This window comes from Chlorocebus sabaeus, chromosome 20, assembly GCF_047675955.1.
Source record: "Chlorocebus sabaeus isolate Y175 chromosome 20, mChlSab1.0.hap1, whole genome shotgun sequence".
NCBI lineage: Eukaryota > Metazoa > Chordata > Mammalia > Primates > Cercopithecidae > Chlorocebus > Chlorocebus sabaeus.
Genome location: NC_132923.1, coordinates 27564840 through 27579736, shown reverse-complemented (window position 1 = coordinate 27579736; position 14897 = coordinate 27564840). Strand labels below are relative to the sequence as shown.

Below are 14897 nucleotides of genomic sequence, written 5' to 3'. Positions count from 1 at the left end.
GGAGGCTGAGGCAGGAGAATTGCTTGAACCCGGGAGGCAGAGAGCCAAGACCACGCCATTGCACTCCAGCCTGGGCGACAGAGCAAGACTCCATCTCAAAAAAAAAAAAAAAAGAAAGGAAATTGAAGAGAAATTAAAGTCAAGATCACAGAAAAACTAAAGATATGGATATAAGTATGTAGTTATACAAAGGTCAAAAGGCTAGGTGCGGTGGCGCTCACCTGTGGTCCCAGCTACGCAGGAGGCTGAGGTGGGAGGATCACTTAAGCTAGGAGCAATGAGCCGTGTTGCGCCACTGCACTCTAGCCTGGGTGACAGGGCGAGAACCGGTCTCCAAAAAAAAAAAAAAGAACCATGATTCTGTATGGTGGAAATTAGTACCGCCTTTTCCTGGGACCTATGTTCCCCTCCGAGCCACGCGAGGGCAGAAACGCGCGCACTATGAGGAACACTCCCTTCTTCAGGACCCGTCCGCCTGTGCTCTGTGGTTCCTCCCAGAATCCTCCAAGGCGCGGGAGAGGGCGGAGGGCTTAAAAGCCGCGCGGGGAGCGGGCGGAAGTTTTGGGGAGGGAGAGTGGTGTGGGGTTTGCGTGTTGTGTGCGGAGTCGTGGTGTCGCGTGCGGGCTGAGTGGACGCGTGAGTGTGCGCGCTTGGAGCGTGTTAGGCGAGTGCGTGCGCCCACCCCTGTGCCCCTCCTCCTGCTTACACGTTGATCTTATTTGATCGGGTCGTGACCCCAGCCCCGCTGGTCCGACCCGAAATGAAAAGCTCTCCTCCTGCGAAGCCCCCTCCTCGAGGCGCTGTGCAGAGAGGCCCCTTAGGCGGCGGCAGCGCTGTGGTCCCCGAGGTCCCGGAGCTGGCCCTGCGGGGCCCGGCGCTCAGAAGTGATGAATTGATCAGATAGACGAGGTCGGGCTTGTCCCCGGCCACTGATTATCGAGGCGATTCTGATCTGGGCACGGCCACCGGGCTGCGGGCTGCCAGTGGCTTAGGGGCGAGCACGTGAACTGCCGGCGGCGGGTGGGGACGCTGAGCGCGGTGGCCAAGGGTGAATGAGCCGCCGCCCCTCCCCCGGAGCTGGAAGGTCGCGGAAGCCTTGTTCGCCGCTGATTTATTGTCCCTCCCACTTTCCCATTTCTCCTTGTTTTTCTTGTTTTTTTTTGTTTGTTTGTTTGTTTTGAGACAGGGTCTTGCTCTGTCGCCCATACTGGAGTGCAGAACCGCGATATCGGCTCACTGCAACTTCGACCTCCTTGGCTCAAGCGATCCCCCCTCTCTTGTCTTCGGAATAGGTGGGACTACAGGCGTGTGTCACCACGTTCGGCTAATTTTGGTAGTTTTTGGTAGAGAGGGGGTTTCACCATGTTTTGCCAAGCTGGTTTCGAAATCCTAACCTCAAGTGATCCGCCTGCCTCAGCCTCCCGAAGTGCTGAGATTACAGGCATGAGCCACCGCGCCCAGCCCCTTTTTAAGTTTTTCTTTCTTTTTCTTTTTTTTTTTTTGAAACAATCTCACTCTATTTCCTAGGCTGGAGTGCAGTGTTGCAATCATAGTTCACTGCAGTCTTGACCTCCCAGGCGCAAGCGATTCTCCCACCTCAGCCTGCCCAGTAGCTGGGACTATCAGTGCAGTCCACAACGCCAGTCCTCTCCCTGTTTTTCTTTAGGCTTGACATTTTTTATATGCTACCAACACTTGTATCCCCAGGGCTAACGGCATGGTGCAGCATCTGCCACTAAGGGATATATACACACTGTCTAATATGTCTGTATACATACATATGTCCATTAAGAGAACATGAAGTGTTCCAGGGACGCTCCTGGAATATACTGAGTTAGAATTATCAGGGAGGACTAGGAGTCCATGTTTTTAAAAGCAAGTGCCTTTTTTTGATGTTTAATATCTCAGCCTCCAGTATATGATTATTTATTTACGTATTTATTTTGAGATGGAGCCTCACTCTGTTGCCCTCCCGGTTTCAAGCAATTCTCCTGCCTCAGCCTCCCAAATAGCTGGGACTACAGGCACGCACCACCACGCCCAGCTAATTTTGTATTTTTAGTAGAAATGGGGTTTTACTGTGTTGCCCAGGCTGGTCTCGAACCCCTGACCTCAGGTGATCCACCCCAAAGTGCTGGGGTTACAAGTGTAAGCCACCACACCCGGTCGGAAGGGGACACTTAACAGTTTGGCTTAAGGACCCTTCATCTGAGTGCCTGAAAGAAGCCCTTTCATATCTGAATTACTCAACAATTAAGTTGTCAAACTTAATTAGAAATAGGAATTTAGGCCGGGCGTGGTGGCTTATGCCTGTAATCCCAGCACTTTGGTAGGCCAAGGCAGGCAGATCACAAGGTCAGTAGATCGAGATCATCCTGGCTAACACGGTTTCTACTAAAAATAAATTACCCGGGCTTGATGGCTGGCTCCTGTAGTCCCAGCTACTCTGGAGGCTGAGTCAGGAGAATGGCGTGAACCCGGGAGGCGGAGGGTGCAGTGAGCCGAGATTTCGCCACTGCATTCCAGCCTGAGCGACAGAGCCAGACTCTGTCTCAAAAAAAAAAAAAAAAAAAAAAAAAAAAATTTATTGTACAATATTCTATTCCATTATTTTTCCTTCCTTTTTTTATTTTACTTTTTTAAAATTATTATTATTATTTTTAGATGGAGTTTTGCTCTTGTTGCCCAGTCTGGAGTGCAGTGGCCCCATCTCAGCTCACTGCAACCTCCCCCTCTGGAGTTAAAGCGAGTCTCCTGCCTCAGCCTCCCAAGTAGCTGGAGTTACAGGCGCCCACCACCACACCTGGCTCATTTTTTTGTATTTTTAGTAGAGATGGGGTTTCACCATGTTGTCTGGACTGGTATCAAACTCCTGACCTCAGGAGTTTCACATCCCTCAGCCTCCCAAAGTGTTGGGATTGCAGGCGTGAACCACTGTGCCCAGCTTGTTTTAATTCTTAATTTTTTTTTTTTTTTTTTTTTTGAGACGGAGTCTCGCTCTGTCGCCCAGGCTGGAGTGCAGTGGCCGGATCTCTGCTCACTGCAAGCTCCGCCTCCCGGGTTCACGCCATTCTCCTGCCTCAGCCTCCCGAGTAGCTGGGACTACAGGCGCCCGCCACCTCGCCCGGCTAGTTTTTTGTATTTTTTTATTAGAGACGGGGTTTCACCGGGTTAGCCAGGATGGTCTCGATCTCCTGACCTCGTGATCCGCCCGTCTCGGCCTCCCAAAGTGCTGGGATTACAGGCTTGAGCCACCGCGCCCGGCCTTTTTTTTTTTTTAATAGATGCAGACTCACTCTGTCACCCAGGCTGGAGTGCAGTGGCTCCATCTCGGCTTACTGCAACCTGCGGCCTCCCGGGTTCAAGTGGTTCTCCTGCCTCAGCCTCTGGAGTAGCTGGGATTACAGGCATGCACCACCACACCCAGCTAATTTTTGTATTTTTAGTAGAGACAAGGTTTAACCATGTTGGCCAGGCTGGTATGGAACTAGCTGGTCGCAAACTCCTGACCTTTTGATCCCCCCATCTCAGCCTCCCAAAGTGCTGGGGTTACAGGCATGAGCCACTGCGCCCAGCCAGTTCTTAAATTCTTGATATTACAAAACTAAAGTGAAACATTAATATTCTACTCTTACATTTTTTAGCGACAAATTCATGACCCAAAAAGCCCAAAACAAAACTAAAAACAGGGAAAAGCTTATAAAATTAAATATGGATCCCAGCATTAACAGCTGAATAGAGAATGTGATTTTAAAATTCTTAGCAGATGATGAAGTTGTGTAGAAACTGAACACTTACAAATTATTTAAAACCTGGAATCACCAGAAATTACACAGTCGGATCATGGGTAAACAGCACAAAGGCGTTGTTGAGGGAACCTACACTATTCTAGCTGCGCCCCATACCCTTCTCAGAGGAAAGCCTGGCATTGATTAAATACTGGCCCAGACTAATACTAGCAGCAGAGCCAGTGATGGTACCCTGCCTATCAGAGGACCCTTCCCGTGGGGGCCACAGGGCCGCGAGTAGCAGAGGTCCACCTCCGTCTCGAAGTAGTCACCCGTGAAGCCAGGCGGGCGGGCAGCGGCAGCGCAGATCCCATACGGGGTGGATAGGCCGGAAGAGCACTGAGGAGGAGGCGATAAAGGGCGCGGGGCACCGACACACAGCGCATGTAGTTCTCACAGGGCTCCCGCAGGCAGATGTTGTCCTCGAAGGGCAGCACGCGCTGCGCCGAGATGGCTGTCAGCAAGCTGCAGTTGAGGTACAGGCGCTCCTGCAGGTCCTCGGAGGGCAGGAAGGACGGACCGCCCCCGGGCCCTGGCAGCTGGCCCACCGACAGGCTCACCTTGAGGATGTGGCACCCCGGGGTCGTCGGTGTCCCGCTGGACGTTGAAGACCACCACGTGGTCCGGTAGCGTGGCGGCCACCGCCTGGATGAAGAGCCCCAGCAGTGGTGACGGGAAGCGCTCAGGTGACATGTCCTCCAGGCGCAGCGTGATGCTGTGGGTGAGCATCTCATCAGTGATGATGGTCACACGCAGCGCGCACTGGGCCGTCATGCTGTGCACGCCGTCTGTGGAGGGGGACACCAGTCAGGACCCAGTCTGGGGTGGGGGGCCAAGCCACAGACCCGTGCAGGGGTGTGGGGAAGGCCCTGCACAGGAGCCGGGGCTGCAATTCAGCCTGTATATTCCTGTACCACCCACCAAGAAAGCCTCTTCTCTCCAACTGGCATAAGGGTGCTGAGCCAGGTATGTCACCTGTGGGCCAGTCACTCCTTCAGGGGATGAGATTTGCAGAAGTTCTCTTTGCATTCTTTCCCAAAACCTTCTGTCACTGATGCACGGCACACCTCTTAATGTTTGTGCACCTTTCCCTGCCCAACCACGCCTCCGGCTCCCTTCCCCCAGAGTCTGTGCTGCCCTGCACGGGAACCCTATGTTGTCTTTTTCATACTTTTCTACAGGGCCCAGAGCATCCTGAGAGCCATAAAAATCATTCCCATGCCCCCTCAGCCTCTACGCCTTAACACCACGAATCGCAGTCATGGCTGCAGCAGGAAGTCGGGGGTGGGGGGCGGTAAACTGGGTCAGTGGGCCACCTAGTCCCCCTCCCACTGAGCCCCATGGCTGCTTGGGCGCAGACCTGCTATCCCCATGGCAACACCCAACACAAAGCATTCTTCCTGCCCAACTCTCTGGGCTGCTGTGGGTAGCCTGGGGGGCCCCACCCCAGGAAATCCAGCTGAGCCACGTTAACCAGTGACAACATCACCCACTGCCCCATGCTGGAGACAGGGTGAGTGGGGGTGGGGGACCAGGAGGGCAGAGATAGAAGGGCCTGGGCAGCTCTCCACTCTGAGACCCCAGAGCCCCACTGAGTCAGTCTCTTCTCTGGCCCTAGGGCCTGTAGCTACTCAACACCCACTTGGCTCAAGCATCACACCCAAATGCGTGCCATACCCCCAGGCAACACACTCACTTATAAACAGCTAAGTACTAACACACACCCTAAGCCCAGAAATACCACACACACCTGAATGCACATACACATGGGAATGAATTTTATTTAGCTAAAACATTAAAGTTGGGGACCTGGAGATGGAGGAAATGGCTTTGCAGGATAATAAGGGATAGTCTTATTTATTTTATTTTTTAATTTTTTTTAAGAGATAGACTCTCACTCTGTCGCCTCTGCTGGAGTGCAGTGGCACGATCATAGCTCACTGTAGCCTTGAACTCCTGGGCTCAAGCGATCCTCCCACCTCAGCCTCCCAAATAGCTGAGACCACAGGTGCTCACAACTATGCCTGGCTAATTTTTGTTTGTGTGTAGAGATGGGGTCTTGCTGTGTTGTCCAGGCTGGTCTCACTTCCTGGCCTCAAGTGACCCTCCATCTCAGCCTTCTAGAGCACTGAGATTACAGGCATGAGCTACCAGCATATTCACATTTTTATTTGTTACAATGCCTTACACATAGTAGGTGTTCAGAAAACACTGAGATACGGATGACAATCTATTCAGTCTCCATAAAGAATAAATGGTCTTTAAAACATAGCAGGGGGGCCAGGCACAGTGGCTCATGCCTGTAGTCCCAGCACTCTGGGAGGCCGAGGCAGGTGGATCACAAGGTCAGGAGTTCAAGACCAGACTGACCAACATGGTGAAACCCCGGCTCTACTGAAAACACAAAAATTAGTTGGGCGTGGCGGTGGGCACCTGTAATCTCAGCTACTTAGGAGGTTCCAGCTACTCAGGAGGCTGAGGCAGGAGAATTGCCTGAACCCAGGAGGCAGAGGGTGCAGTGAGCCGAGATCGCACCACTGTACTCCAGCCTGGGTGACAGAGCGAGACTCTGTCCCCAGAAAACAAACAAACAAACAAACAAAAACCACATAGCAGGGGGAGCCCAACTAGACATAAAGAGCGAATGCTTACCCTAGCAGTAATGGGGCAGGAGCCTGTGTTTTTGTAGGGGGGGTGTGAGTAGGCGAGGAACATGGGGACAAATTCTGCATCTGTAATGTACCTACTTGGGGTGACTGACTATACCGGTGGTGGCTCAGCTGAAGCCGGGAAGGCTGAAGGCAGACCCCCATCTCAGCCGTGTCCTCGGCCCACTGCCCACCTACCCTCCAGCCTCATCACTTGCTTCTTCTCACCAGCTATCACCAGTAAGCCCGCTTGTCATCACCCACTTCTGTTCCTCCTGCTCTCGTCTCAAAGCTGTTGCACAGGCTGTTCCTTCCCACCTAGACACCAGCCCACAGTCCTCCGAGTCTTCTAACCTGCCCTGAGCTCACCTGCTCCAGGAAGCCTGCCCAGATTTATGTCATCAGGCTCTACTTTCCTCTCTGTTTCAGACTTCCCCGCACGCACTAGGGTGCCCAGCTGGCACAGGGCTCTTGTATACCTGGTACATCTGCCTAATGATTCCTTGACCAGATATTCCCTCCAGGCAGAAGCAGCCCAAGACTCCACACACAGTGCCCATAACTGATTAAGAGACAAGAGGGCAACCAAAGCCACGGAGCAGGAGAAACTTTGCCACCACTCAGCCCTGGGAACAAACACCCCTCGCTGTGTCCCCCGCCGCCATCGTCTTAGGCCCCGCCTGGGCCCCTCTCCCAGCATGTGTCTGTTGCTTCCCATCTGGTTCACCATCTGTGGCCACCTGCCCCCTCTGCTATTGTCCCCATCCCCAACAGTCAACCCACTGCTCTCTCCTTTCTGTGTCCCCCTCCCCTGCCTTGACCTAGGTCACCCCTCAGGTGCAAAGGCAGGGTGGGAACAGGGGTGGGAAGTGCATTGCCTAAGCTGTCTTCCTGAACAGAAAAGAAAGAGCTGGGATGGCCTCTGACCCCAGGAAATGCCACCTGTGCCCCAAGCTTAGCCAGGCACACCTGGAAAAGCGCCAGGTCCCGGTCAGCCTCCCAACCTCTCTTCCCCCGGCAGATGTGCCAGCGGAGGCTGGAGGCCAAGAGGGCTCTGCTGTTCTGGGAGCTGCCCAGACCATGGACAGGAGCTGCTGTGTGTCCGAGCAGAGGAAGAAAGAGGCGAGGAGAATTCAGGCTCCAGGAGAGCCATCAGCCCAGGCTGGGACAGCCGCAGCCATAGGGAGGAAGAGAGGGGAGGCACAAACTCGGAGACCAAACGAGAAGACAAAGCCCCAGGAAAAGAGCCAGCGATGGGCAAGTGGGAGAGCAGGAGAGCCACAGGAGCAGGGAGAGGGCACCGGAGAGAGGCAGTGCTGCAGGGCCCCACATGGGCAGGGGTGGAAAAGAAAGAAGAGACAAAGAACAAGAGGAGGAAAACAAAGGGGCAGTGGGAGTCAGCTCCCCATCACCCCGGCCTCCCTGAACTTTGGGGTTGCCGTGGTGACTGCCTCCAAGGGTCAGGGTGTAAGGGAGAGGGTGGGGCCAGAGCTGCCAGGCCAGGAGAAGCCGTCCTGGATGTTGCCCTGAGCCTTCTCTAGACTAGGGAACTAAGATCTGGGGCTCTGTCCTGGTGGGAGACTGAAAGCTTAGTGGGGGCGCTTCTCTGCCCCCATCACTTAGTGTCTGGCCACATTCACCAAGGGCAGGCTGGGTGTGGAGGACCAGAGGGAGAGGCTCTCCTTCCCACCTCCCTCCCACCGCCTCAAGTGCCCAGGCACAGCTGAGGACACAGGAGCTCCAGCCTCCCACTTCCTCCTCCTGGAGGGGAAACTGAAGTCTCCGGAGGCTCAGAACCTCAGCCACAGTCCCTGAAAAGCTCCTGCTTCCTGGTTCCTGTGGCTACCTTGAGGGGTGGGGCAGGGAGGCATCTGTCCAGCAAGGACCCTGAGTGAGGCCACGCCCTGACTCTCGCATACCCTTCCTTCCCCTTCAGGCCACACTCCCTGGGGTGGGAGTAGGGGCCTGTCAGCTTCTTCTTTTCCTCCCTTCCCTGACAGGTTTGAAGGCTGCCTAGTGGGGGTGTGACCTGACCCACCCCTGAGGTGCAGCTAACAGCATCCCCTCATGAGGGTCTCAGTTGTTCCCAGGCTTGGGGAAAGCACTCAGCAACTTGGGTGTGGTCCTCTCCCTGCTGCTACCTCTGGCTCCCCACAGCTGATAAAAAAAGACAGAATACTGTCACCAACCCCCTCCAACTCTCCTCCCCGAGCCCTGCTGTCCAGGGAGTCTGTAGGCTGAGTGCTTGGCCAAGCAGCAGGAATGCCCCAGCCTGGGATCCCGCCAGGCTCCCACGCCCTGGGACTCTGTTCTGTCCTCAGATCAGGTGCCTTGGGGTCTCTGCCCTCAAAGCCCACCAGTCCCCTGGCCTGTCCATTCCTGGAGCTTGGCCTGGTCACAGCCAGCAGGAAAGGAAGGCCTGGCACCCTAAGAACAGCCCATGGGGTGGCAAGGGGGCCCAGAAAGCCTCAGCTTGCCCCCCAGCTTCATTGCAGCCCCTCCTCCAAGCCAGACCCGAACCACGGACTCTGAAAGTGGGGTCTGTTTGGACAGACAATGAGCTCTAGCCTCACTTCCTGTGGGAGCTCTGAAGGGGGAGCCAGGCCAGGCTCTTTCTGCCTGGAGGGAAAAGAATGCGCTAGACAAAGTCCATGTCAGCCAATTCTGCAGCTCAGCCAGGAGGCAAAAGGGGCCAGAAGAGGACTGCAGGGTCCTGACCCCTGGGTAGCGGCAGCCCTGTGCTCCCATGGTCCCCATTTCTGCCAAAGGCTGTATGAGACTGCAGGAATATCTTGATGGGGGTGAAGGGGCCCTGGCCTCGCCTCCTCTCCTGTGCCACAGTCCTCTCTACCCTTCCCCCAGCTCTCCTGGCCCCCCAGGCTTCCACGCGCCTTTTTTCCACAATTCTTGGCAGCCATAGCCAGGACAGCCTCACAACACTTCCCCGACCACGTCACAGGCTGGTAGACGGTGGGGGCAGCCAACCGAAGCAGCCCAGCCCAGCCTGGCGGAAGGCGGGGCCTGCACCAGCCGCCGGGATTCCTGGGGCTTCTTCCCAAGCTGGCTCTTGCCCCCTCCCGATCTGTGCCAGGCATTGGGCAGGGAGGTGGGTCTGTAGCTGCTTCCTGGATCGTGCCCTACCTCCAGTGGCTGCCCAGACCCTCCCTGTGAGCTACCCTCACCCCAGCGCCACCTGGACCCTTCCTTACCTGACACCAGCACGCTCATGATGGCCTCCAGAGGCCGGTTGTTGTCCAGTGCGCGGCTCAGCTTCAGCTCGCCCGTGGAGGCATTGAGCAGGACCAGGCTGAGTTCATTTCCCCGCTCAAAGCTGTAAGTCAGACTATCTGAGATATCAGGGTCATGGGCAGGAACTCAGCCAATAGCACCCCCAGAGAAGCTGCTTGAGCGGTTGGTGACATAGTTGTTGAAAAGGATCTCAAAGTTGCCCAGAACTGGTGGGTTGTCATTGTGGTCAAGGAGGGAGACGTGGACTGTAGCCCGGCTCACCAGAGGAGCTGACGTGGCCTGGATGACCAGGACGTACTCAGGCCGGTCCTCGTAGTCTAAGTCTACCAGGGCTGTCAGCTCCCCAGAGAAGATGTCCAGCTGGAAGACCTCAGAGATGTTGCCCTCCACAATCTGGTACATAATCTGGGCATTAGTGCCTTCATTGGGGTCAGTGGCTGTGACCCGGGCCACGGCCAGCCCAATGGGGCTGTTCTCTTCCACAAACACATCAAACTCATCCTGCTCAAAGACAGGGGGATTGTCATTCACATCCAGCACAGTGACTGTCACTTCCATGGGCGTGCGGGCTGGGGGCATCCCCTTGTCCACTGCGGATGCCCGCAAGACATACTGGGCCACGTTCTCTCGATCCAGCCTCCGCAGCGTTCGCACGATGCCTGACGTGGACTCGACAATAAAGTCACCGTCTCCATCGTCGCCTCCTTGGAAAGTGTAGAAGACCCTACCATTAAGTCCAGAATCACGATCAGTGGCAGAGATCTGCAGGACGCTAGTGAAGGGTGGCACATCCTCATAGACACTGCCCTGGTAGGAGTCACGCAGGAACTGAGGGGCATTGTCATTCACGTCGTTCACCAGGATCTCCAGGTAGGTGGTGTCGGACTTCTGGGGAATGCCGTTGTCCCGAGCAGTAATGGCCAGGGTATAAGACACTTGGTCTTCGTAGTCCAGCTCAGCCTGGGTGGTGACAGCCCATGTCTGCATCGATGCGGAACTGGGGGATGCTATCCTCCATGAAGTAGATGATGGGGGCATTCTCACCTGTGTCCTCATCCATGGCGCTGATCAGCACCACTGTGGTGCCTGCTGGCCGGTCCTCATTAACATTCACTGTATAGTGGGAGCTCTGACAGACAGGACGATGGGTGTTGGCGTCGGTGACATTCACCACAATCTGTGCCGTGTCCTGCCACGTGCCATCGGAGGCGGTAACAGCCAACACATACTGCCGATCAAGTTTGTAGTCCAGTGGCAGGGCAAGGGATACCAGCCCACCACCACTTTGGCTGGTGATGGAGAAGCGGTTTCAGGTATTGCCACTGGTGATCTGGTAGGTGATGACACTATGAGCATCACGGTCCACAGCTGACACCGTCACCACGCTAGTGCCCACAGCTGCATCCTCATTGAGCCACACTGTGTACTCGGGTTGGGTAAAGGTTGGATTGTTGTCGTTGACATCCAGGACAGTCACGCTGACGCTGGCCGAGGCAGTGAGTGCTGGAGTGCCATGATCTCGAGCTTCTTCCACAAAGCTGTAGAAATCAACTTCCTCCCGGTCCAGTTCAGCAGCCACAGAGATCCAGCCTGTGCCATTGTTGATGGTGAAGGGGAAAGTCAGGTCCCACCCCAGCAAGGCGGTATTCTAGGCGGGCATTGTCACCAGCATCAGCGTCGATAGCCTGGACGGGGACAACCAGGTAGCCTAAGGGGACGCTCTCCAGGACAGTATCCTGGAAAGGGGTGCTGACGAAGATGGGGGCATTGTCGTTGATATCCAGGACCTGCACTGTCACCAAGCCAGAGACATTAGAGAGTAGGGGACGGCCACCATCCTGTGCTCGCACCCGTAGGGTGTACTCCTTGGTAGTCTCATAGTCAAGAGGGCTTACCACATCCAGAGCTCCAGTCTGGGCATCCAGATAAAACTGTCCCCGAGCGTTGCCACTCATGATGCTGTAGTGCACCAGGGCAATGCTCCCCTTTTCTCCATCCGAGGCTGTGACTCGGAGTACTGGGGCCCCGGAGTCACGTCCTCCCTCACCTGGACCACACAGCGCTTTGCACTAAACTGGGGGGCATTGTCATTGTCATCCTCCACAGAAAGGAAAACAGCGGCTGTGGTACTCCGAGGACCCGGGTCCCGACCCTGGTCACTTGCCTCTACCGTCAACTGGTAGGATTCCACCTCTTCCCGATCCACAGGGCCACGGGTTCGGATCACCCCAGAGCGAAGGTCGATCTCAAAGACTTCGGAGGGGCTGCCCCCAGGCCCCTCCAGCAGGCGGTACAGAATATTGGCATTGGGAGGGGCATCACCATCCGTGGCCCTGACAGTGAGCACCTCATAGCCAACCTCCAGGTTCTCCCTGAGGCTCTCCTTGTACTCCTGCTGCTCGAACACAGGGTCATGATCATTGGTGTCAGTAACCAAGATGGTGAGTGTAGCCAGGGCACTTCGTTGGGGCATGCCGTGGTCCTGCACTGTGACCCTGAAGACGTGGGTGCTCTTGGTCTCACAATCCAGCTCCTCGGCTGTGGTTACTGCACCAGTGATTGGGTCCAGGGAGAAGAACTGGTTGGAGCCGCTATCAAAGAGGGCATCCATGGTGTACTCAAGTCAACCTGCCTCAGTGACCTCGTCTGGGTCGATGGCCCTCAGGGATGCCTGCTGGTTGGTTCTCTGGCAACCAGCAGGGGTATCTGCTGGTTGGTTCTCTGGCACTGTGGCCTGGTAGCTGGGGGGCTGGAACTGGGGGGCTGTATTAAATTCCTTTTCCGACGACCACCCATGGACTCTTCTGGTGACCCTTCCCCTGCCGTGAGCCCGGGGGCCTGTGCCAGCTTGCAGGACTGGCATCTGAGCCGTGGGGCTTTTAAGCACGGGTGCTCCTGGGGCAGTGTGAGCTTGCCCTGTGGCGAAAGGTGGCCTCCAATGCCCAGGAGGCGACAACTCCAGGGGCAGCCTGCAGGAGCTGGTGGTAGGGGAATATGGGCCCCGGATTCTGGACACCAAACCCTCAGGCCATCGTGGTGGGGTACCAGGTGGCCAGTCAGCTCAGTGCCCGCATCCGTGCAGCGGCTGGTGTACAGCCAGAGGTTCGACGCTGAGGATGGACAGAGCCAGCCCACAGGGGCGCAGGCCCCAGAGCCGCGTCCCCTGGACCCCAAGGAACGACAGGGCCCAGCTTGTTCTCCCAATAGTGGCGGTGGCAGCAGCAGCAGCAGCAGCAGCAACAGCGGCGGCGGCGTTGGGAGGGGGGCGCCGGTGGCCGGGCTCCGCATCTCTCCCAGCTCCCGGCCGGCGGCCGAGTCAACAGCGGCGGCGGCTCCTCCTCCGGCTCCTGAAGGCCCTGCCGCACCTCATGCCCGGGCCAGGGAGCCAGTCTCCGGGGCCCCCCGTGCGCCCCGCGGGGCCTGCGCCTGGATGGCTCGGCGGGGCCCCGCGCTGCGCCCTCCGACGCGCCCGCACTCCCACCGCCCCCGGAGCCAGACCCGCTCCCTGGTCACCCTGAGCACCGCGGGCTGCCGCCGCGCCTCCACCTGCGCTCCGGGCACTCACCACCAGCGCCCGCGGGCCCCGCGGCGCCCCTGGCCTTGCCAGGCCCCGGGTTCCGGAGCCGGGGTGCCCCCTCCGCCCCTGTGGGATCTCCCACCTGCGCCCGCGTAGCCGCGCGCCCCGACCCCGGCCCGGCCCCGCCGGCCCCCGACGCTCCCGCGCCGCCCGCTCGCGCCCCGCGTCCCGGCTGCTGCCTGTCGCCGCGGCCCTGAGCCCAGGCCCGCGCTCACTCGCCTCCCTGGCGGGCGAGCGAGCTCTGCAGAGCCGCGGCGGCGGCGGCGGCGGCTCATTACCATAGACCTGCTCGCGCCGCTGCCGCCTTAAAGCGGCGACGCCGGCCGTGCCGAAGGAGGTGGGCCCCACCCAGCGCACTCCGCGCTGACGCGCCAGGATTTCCTCCAGCAGGATCTTCCATCCCTATTTCCCCGGGCCGGCCTCGCCAGATGGCCAGTGCGAATTAGCGATCGGAAGCCACCCAGCCGATGATAGTCATGGTGGCAGTACCCTAAGTATGCCTAGAGGTTTCCGAAACATTTTAAGGGCTCTCGGAGGCCAAGTTCCCAGTTCATGCCAGTCCTAAGAGCCCTCATTGCTGTCCCCTCCCATAGGTCCCGGGTCAGACTGAGTTAAAAGGGCCCTGAGCAACACACTACAAAGCCTCCAAAATCCCAGAGAAGCACCCACAATGAGCTACTGAGCCCACTCCCTCCCTACTGTCCCCCCCACCCCACCCCACCAGCGAGGCTGCGGTCTGACCAGCATGCCCCTTGAGGTCTGGCTGCTGGAAGAATGACCCCAGCCTCATGTTGGACACCACTTGGGCTTTTCCAGAGAGGTAACTTAGAAGGGTCATAGCAGAGCAGGTGGAAGCCAGATGGTGTAAACACACTGACACCAGATTCGGAGGCCGGCTGCGGTGGAGCCTAGCTTCAACACAGGCTTCATGCATCGGAGACAAGGGGCTTGCACTGCCCCCTGAGGTCCTGTCTAGGGAGTCGGCCTCTCACCCCCTCCTGCCTCCCTGTCCGTGTCCTGCGGCTACCCCCTCCTTCCGCCACAGCTTTGTGACCAGCGAGGAGGCCTACCCGGTCCCCAGGCTCCAGACCCTCTTCACGGCAGCTTCACTTGAGAGGGTGTGCGGGGTTCCAGGGGACCTTGGAGAGGACCAGACATGAAGCTGGACCACGGAGAACCAGGCAGGCTTCCCTACATCCTGGAGCAGCCAGGGCAGCCAGTTGGTAGAGAGCTGGCCTGGGGGGAGGCCCTGGCCTGGGTCCCAGCCTCCAACCCCACAGCTGTGTGACCTTGCTCAAATTCTGTGCCTCAGTGTCCCTTTTTGTAAAATGAGGGGATTGAATAAGGTGAATGGTTTATTTAGCAGTAGATGTTTATTTAGTAAATGTTTAGTAAATGTTTATTTAGCAGTAGAATTGTTGGGGGCCGCACCGGGGGTGGTGGAGAATGAAAGAACACGCACAAAGACAAAGACACACAGAGAACATGGCGGCCGCGCTTAGAGCCTCCGCCTCACTTTATTTATACTCCATAAACCTCAGGTCAGCAGAAAGAATGCAATGTAAAACAAACTTTCTTTTTTCACATGTAACCTTCTACTCAGTACCTTGTTTTTATATTTTTTCTTATCTACCC

The 14897-nt window shown here is 56.9% G+C and overlaps 1 non-coding gene and 1 pseudogene across 1 annotated transcript; one reads left to right on the top strand and one right to left on the bottom strand.

Annotated features, from left to right (window-relative positions):
• The first annotated feature begins 558 nt into the window (after window positions 1-558).
• LOC119623319 (small Cajal body-specific RNA 2) lies at window positions 559-956 on the top strand. Its single transcript, XR_005239649.2, has one exon.
• LOC119623318 (cadherin EGF LAG seven-pass G-type receptor 2-like) lies at window positions 560-11640 on the bottom strand (annotated as a pseudogene).
• Between the last annotated feature and the right edge of the window lie 3257 nt (window positions 11641-14897).